The sequence below is a fragment of the Adiantum capillus-veneris genome, chromosome 28 (genome assembly GCF_014529385.1).
Source record: "Adiantum capillus-veneris isolate H3 chromosome 28, ASM1452938v2, whole genome shotgun sequence".
In the NCBI taxonomy this organism is placed as follows: Eukaryota; Viridiplantae; Streptophyta; class Polypodiopsida; order Polypodiales; family Pteridaceae; genus Adiantum; species Adiantum capillus-veneris.
Window position 1 is genome coordinate 17643551 of NC_140958.1, and position 5895 is coordinate 17649445.

Genomic DNA, 5895 nt, shown 5'->3' on the forward strand with positions numbered 1-5895 from the left:
TCCTGAGGAGGTAGAACAAACCAAATACCAAGGGTATTCCATAAGGGATTGGATATTGGGACAAGGATTCCAAGAGATGAACACCGTGAGAGATCATCTGAGAGTAATGTTAAGAAACCAAAAACCACCTCATCACGCAGAAAATTGGGTGACACTAAGGCCACTCCAGGGCTACATTAGTCACTATTTCCAACAGATTGGTTTGAAGGACTCGGAACAGGACCAACTGCCAGGAGACCGGGAGTTGAACCAAACAGACGTGTCAAACCAGCTAATTTTTAGAAATGGATCAAAAAATATAGTGGATCAGGGGATCCATACGACCACTTAGCAAGATTTAAGCAAGTGCTAAGAGTAGAACATATATTCGATTTCCATACTCAATTTGAGGGTTTTGGAATGACATTAGAAGGAAAAGCATTGACATGGTTCCAAAACATTCCACCAAGGTCAATAATGGACTTCAACACATTAGCCCAAGGAGTTATAGCTGCTTGTTTCAAAACGGGGATCAAACATAATACGATAGCTCAAATCTACACCTTTAAACAGAAACATGGTGAGTTTGTTAGGGATTGTGCAACTCGAATGAAACAATACATTGCCAAATGCCTAGGGCTAGAGATACCTGCAGAGAACGACTTGTATCTTTGTTTCTAGAGGGATTGCTAAACAAAGAACTTCATGATATACTCTATAGTAAAAAGCATACAACCCTAGAAGAGTGTGTGTCAGACGATATTGACTTAGGTGACAATTGTGATACTTTTAACGAGGAAGATGTCCCTAAGGATAATCAAAGCGAGAAAACAACATGCACTAAACCAGCACAAGCGGGAACGGCTGCTGCAGCACCACTTTCATCCATAGAAGATATGCTCAAAAGGATGAATGACATGATGAACAACATGCAAAAAGCACCTATGAGGGGACCAGGAGAAGGGATACCTCAACAGGGACAACCAATTAGGCCACAAAAATGGTGTGCAATTGAGGGTAAATGGACCAACCATGAGACCCGCAAGTGCTACGTCAGACCAAAGTATGATGGGAATGTTCATATGTGCCCATGAGGCCACAAGGACAACCCACGTACAGATTTCAGCCTAATATGGCCCAAGCTCAAAGACCACTAATGGGTATGGAAAGACCTCAACCTGTGTCGGGATAACAACCTCCATACCCAGGATATAATGCAGTGCATGTAAAGTACATTCACTCTGAAGGAGTCATAGATGAACAAGCATTAGTGGATGTTACACCCTATACGGAGCCTAGTCTATCTATAGTAATGGTAGAAGGAGATTGGTATAATTCGCATCCACCACCAATGAAAGAAATCATGACTTATGTTCCACTAGAGCTTGTACCAATGTATTATGTAGCTAATCAAGGTGTCAGACCTCCCATGGTAAGACCCATGATTAAGCCAAGAATAGGAAACTTTCACAACTATGGTACCGATGATCATTGGAAAAATGAATGTCCAGAGCTTGACAAAAACCTCAAGCCAGTTGAAGCCTATTGCATACAATGTTGCAAAAAGGGAGGACACTTTCTGGAAGATTGTCCTAAAAATACTTTAAACAAGGATAAAATAGTAGTAAATGTAGTCCAAGTGATACCTAGTAGCTCATCAGAGAGAGAACCAATTATTCCAATCAAGGTAATCACTAGAGCTCAGGCCAAGAAAAAGAAACACAACTCTTCTGATGACTCAGAAAATACGAAAGTTTCCTCTCACGAGATCAAAAGAAGCAAAAGCAAAAGATAAGAGATGAGAAAACAAAAACAACGGGTTGAAATTGAGGAGAAAGCAAAAAAGCTATTCCAAGAAAATTTGAAAGAAACTAGAAGTGAAATCAAGGAAACAACCGTGAAATCTGGAGGATCCATTTTGGTTGATAAAATTTTTGAGCCTATTAACACAGCCTTGAAAGCCTACCAAGCAGGACTTAAAGCAGGCCAAAACATGGAAAATAAATTAAAAAATTATCATTCTCCAGACATGGAAGCAGCTAAGCTGGAAGCTTATCAAAATTTGGTACGAATCAAGCAAGAAATGCTGGAAAAACAAAAACCCAAGCTTGAAAGTATCGCAAAACCTGAGGAGCTTGTGGTAAGAGACACTAAAGCAAAACCCGACGTGGTGGAAAAACCCCTATTTGAAACAAAAGAACGAGAACTTATAGTTCCGGACAACGAAGATGCCTTAGACGGAATTCCCTTCTTAGAAGAAGACTAGCCAAGACACTTATGGGAAAAGGTTAAGAGAGATCAACGATGGGAGCCTAACTCTAAAGTCAGCTCCTATAGAGGAAGTTTGGTTGGATAACCTACCTTCTGATATGAACATGGATATAAAATCCTTGTCCAGGGATTGCGATTTTGAAGCTTCAGGTATTTCGAAACCATTGAACTTGAAAACATTACCTTCTTACTTGGGAGATAACGAAGATGAATCCATAGTGTGTAAGACCACTCAAGTAAAAAGAGCTAAACACACCCTAGAAGTAGACAACATTCATTCAATCATGTCTACACCCATCCAATGTAGTCTTACCTTGGGAGAACTGTTAAAACTCAGACCATACTTACGGAATGATCTGCAAAAAACCCTAGAGAAGTTGGGGATAACGGGGTTAATCTCATAAAATTGAAAAAAAAAAAGGACAACAAAGAGATTTGATCTGCTCCCATGAACAAAGTTGGAGAATATTACAAAGGGAAAGAAGGAAACACCACCCTTCCAGTGAAATATAATGACATTGAAACCAGCCATTAGACAAAACTCAAATGAAATTACAATTGGCTGACGGACACATTGAGAGACCATTAGGGCTGCTTGAAAAGGTGATAGTCAACTCCTACGAAATTGAATATCAACACACTTTTGCCATAGTAGACTTTGGGGAAAAACTCAATTATGAAATCAAGATTGGGAAGACCTTTCATGCAACAGGTACAGCTTATCCAAGATTGGGGAAACAATTATTTGTACTTGAAGCAAGTGGGATCTATAACAAGAGTAAATCTAAAAGATCACACTTATAGAGATGTTTTGAAAACACCCATACGGGAGTTTGATTCAGTCTCTTCGGCTAAAACTAAGCTTCCATCCTGGTTAAACAAAGACACTCCTATTTGAATGTGTGGAGCGTCAAAAAATGAGAGTTTAAAACGAGAAGAATGTATTCTAGAAAGGGACTGCATAGACGAAGCCTATGTACCTAAACCCTTTCCAGAGCATTTGTTTGAGCCATTCGAGTGGACTCAAATTTTAGCGACAATGGATGTATGTGTGAATACGTCTTTGCCTATGCAATTTTGCAATGAGGATGGCTACGACATAATTCCCATCCAAATGGTTTCAATCCTCAACATTGAAGACAAAGATGAGGAATCCAAGGACTTGATGAAAGCTCGACAAGTCTTTTCAGACCTCTACTACGATGCAGCAGATCAGTTAGATGAACACTCAGCTACCTCAGAAGGTTCGGGGTCAGAAAAAGAACATATGAGAGCTAAGCTACTCTTGAAAGGAGGGGAGGAAAAGTTTTTTGACTTTCCCAACCAGAAATCAAGAAGACAAAAATGGTATAGAAGAAAAAGAGACACCAGAAACGTGAAAACACAACCTATGCCATCAGTCTCCAGTAGGACACAATTCTTGATGCAGATAGATGCAAATGATTGTGTCAAGGACAAAATCACTGGCAGATATCCTTCCAACAAAAATTCAAAAATGTCTAAAACATCGAGAAAATTAAGGAAGGATACTCAAGAAAACCCACGGGATAAGAAACCACTCATGACCTGAGTCGAGCGAAAAAAGAAATATCAAGAGTTGAAAAAAGCTCTAAAGGAGATATACACGACTGAAATAGAAACCACGGAAGAGGATGGTAAGGATTTAATGAGTATTCCATCCCATTAAAAAAAGTATACTCTCCAAGATCAAAAAATCATAGTCGAACAACCTATTAGGGAACTACGTAAACAGGGCGAGTCCTACGAAGGGCCTGAAAACGCTAAAAAGATAGATCTGGCTGAACCAGGAGAAGAGCCTAGACCTGCTTACATTGCAAATGACCTAACAGAAGAAGAATAAGAGCTTTTTCTAAGCTTGCTAAAGGAATACTGAGATATCTTCGCTTGGTCTTACAAGGATCTCAACGGTGTTGATCCAGAAATCTGTCAAACATGCCATACCCATGAGAGATGATGCGAAACCAAGTAGACAAAGGCCATACACGTATAATGAAACATTTTCCAGGAAAATAAAAGAAGAGATTGAAAAACTAAAGGAATCCGAATTCATTTACACAATTGAACACACAGATTGGGTGCCTCCAATTGTGGTAGTCCCCAAGAAGAATGGAAAATTACGTGTGTGTTAATATCAAAAAAGGGAATGCAACTACCATTAGACAACTTTCCTCTTCCAATCACTGAGCATGTTTTAGAACGAGTTGCAGGAAAAGAAGCTTACAACTTCTTAGATGGCTTTTGGGCTACAATCAACTTTTGGTTGACCCAAAAGATCAGCATAAAACTGCTTTTGCAACAGAATGGGGTACTTTTGCTTATCGGGTTATGCCGTTTGGGTTAACTAATGCTCCAGCCACATTTCAAAGGTTGATAATCCATGCTTTTAAAGAATATCTTAGGAAATTCTTAGAAGTATATATGGATGATCTATGCGTACATTCATCAATTCGAGCTGATCATATTGAACACCTCAAAAAGGTATTCAAAAAATGTGAGTTCTACCAAACATCGAGCAAACTTATCCGAGCAAGCTCAGTGCCGAGCAAAGTTATTAAGTGAGTTGCTCAGGTATATGTATGCCTCTTTTCTAGAGAGAGATGAGAGAGAGAGATATTTCTCTAAACCTAGACAATAAATGTCAGCACCATTGCTCCCCAAAAGCGTGGTTATACAAATCTAGTCATCATTATACATGTCACCATTGCTAGCAAAAATATATAATCGAGCAAATGTCAAGAAGGCCATAATTTGTTTGCAACAAACTTCAGTCTCTTTTGAGCTTGTTTCTGCTCAAGAGAAGGTGGTAGGGAAATCTTGCTAGCTAGATGAGGGAAAGGGTTGCATCGTATTGACAACGCATTGTTTTGCAAATGATAAGGACTTGCCAAACCAAGAGCTACCATGTCCATCCACTAGGAAGAGTGCTAATAAGTGAGAGAAGATGCTTATATTTCTCTCTCTCTCTCTCTCTCTCTCTCTCTCTCTCTCTCTCTCTCTCTCTCTCTCTCTCTCTCTCTCTCTCTCTCTCTCTCTCTCTCTCTCTCTCTCTCTATAAAAGAAAAAGAGAAACACTATCACTATCAATAGGGCAATAAGCAATTTGTTTTCAGCAGATACAAAAGTCTTTACAACAAAACGTCAAGCCTAGAGAATCTCCAACAAAAAGCCTTTGCACTTTGAGGGACCAAAGATGACAAGATCTACTTCAATCTTTCCCTTATCTTTCTTCTCTTTCTCTTCACCTTGCACATTCCCACTTCAGTCTTAGCCCTCATGAAAACCAAGCCAATGCATGAACACAACCAAACTACTTCGCAGGATTCTCTCTCTCTCTCTCTCTCTCTCTCTCTCTCTCTCTCTCTCTCTCTCTCTCTCTCTCTCTCTCTCTCTCCAAGAAAAGAAAAAAAAATTCTCTGAAAGAGTTCTTGCCTCTTCGAGTTTTCAGAGTTCTCTAGGCCAGCTCACGTGAAGGTAGGGTGGAAACCAATTGAGAAATTTTTAACTTTCCATGAGATGTTTTTTTTTTAAAGGACGTAAATTGGTTGGCAACCAGTTGTTGCGACCCTGCTCCTATGCGCAATGGTGGAGCAGGCTGGGAACCACTGACAATGACAAGCAAAGTGA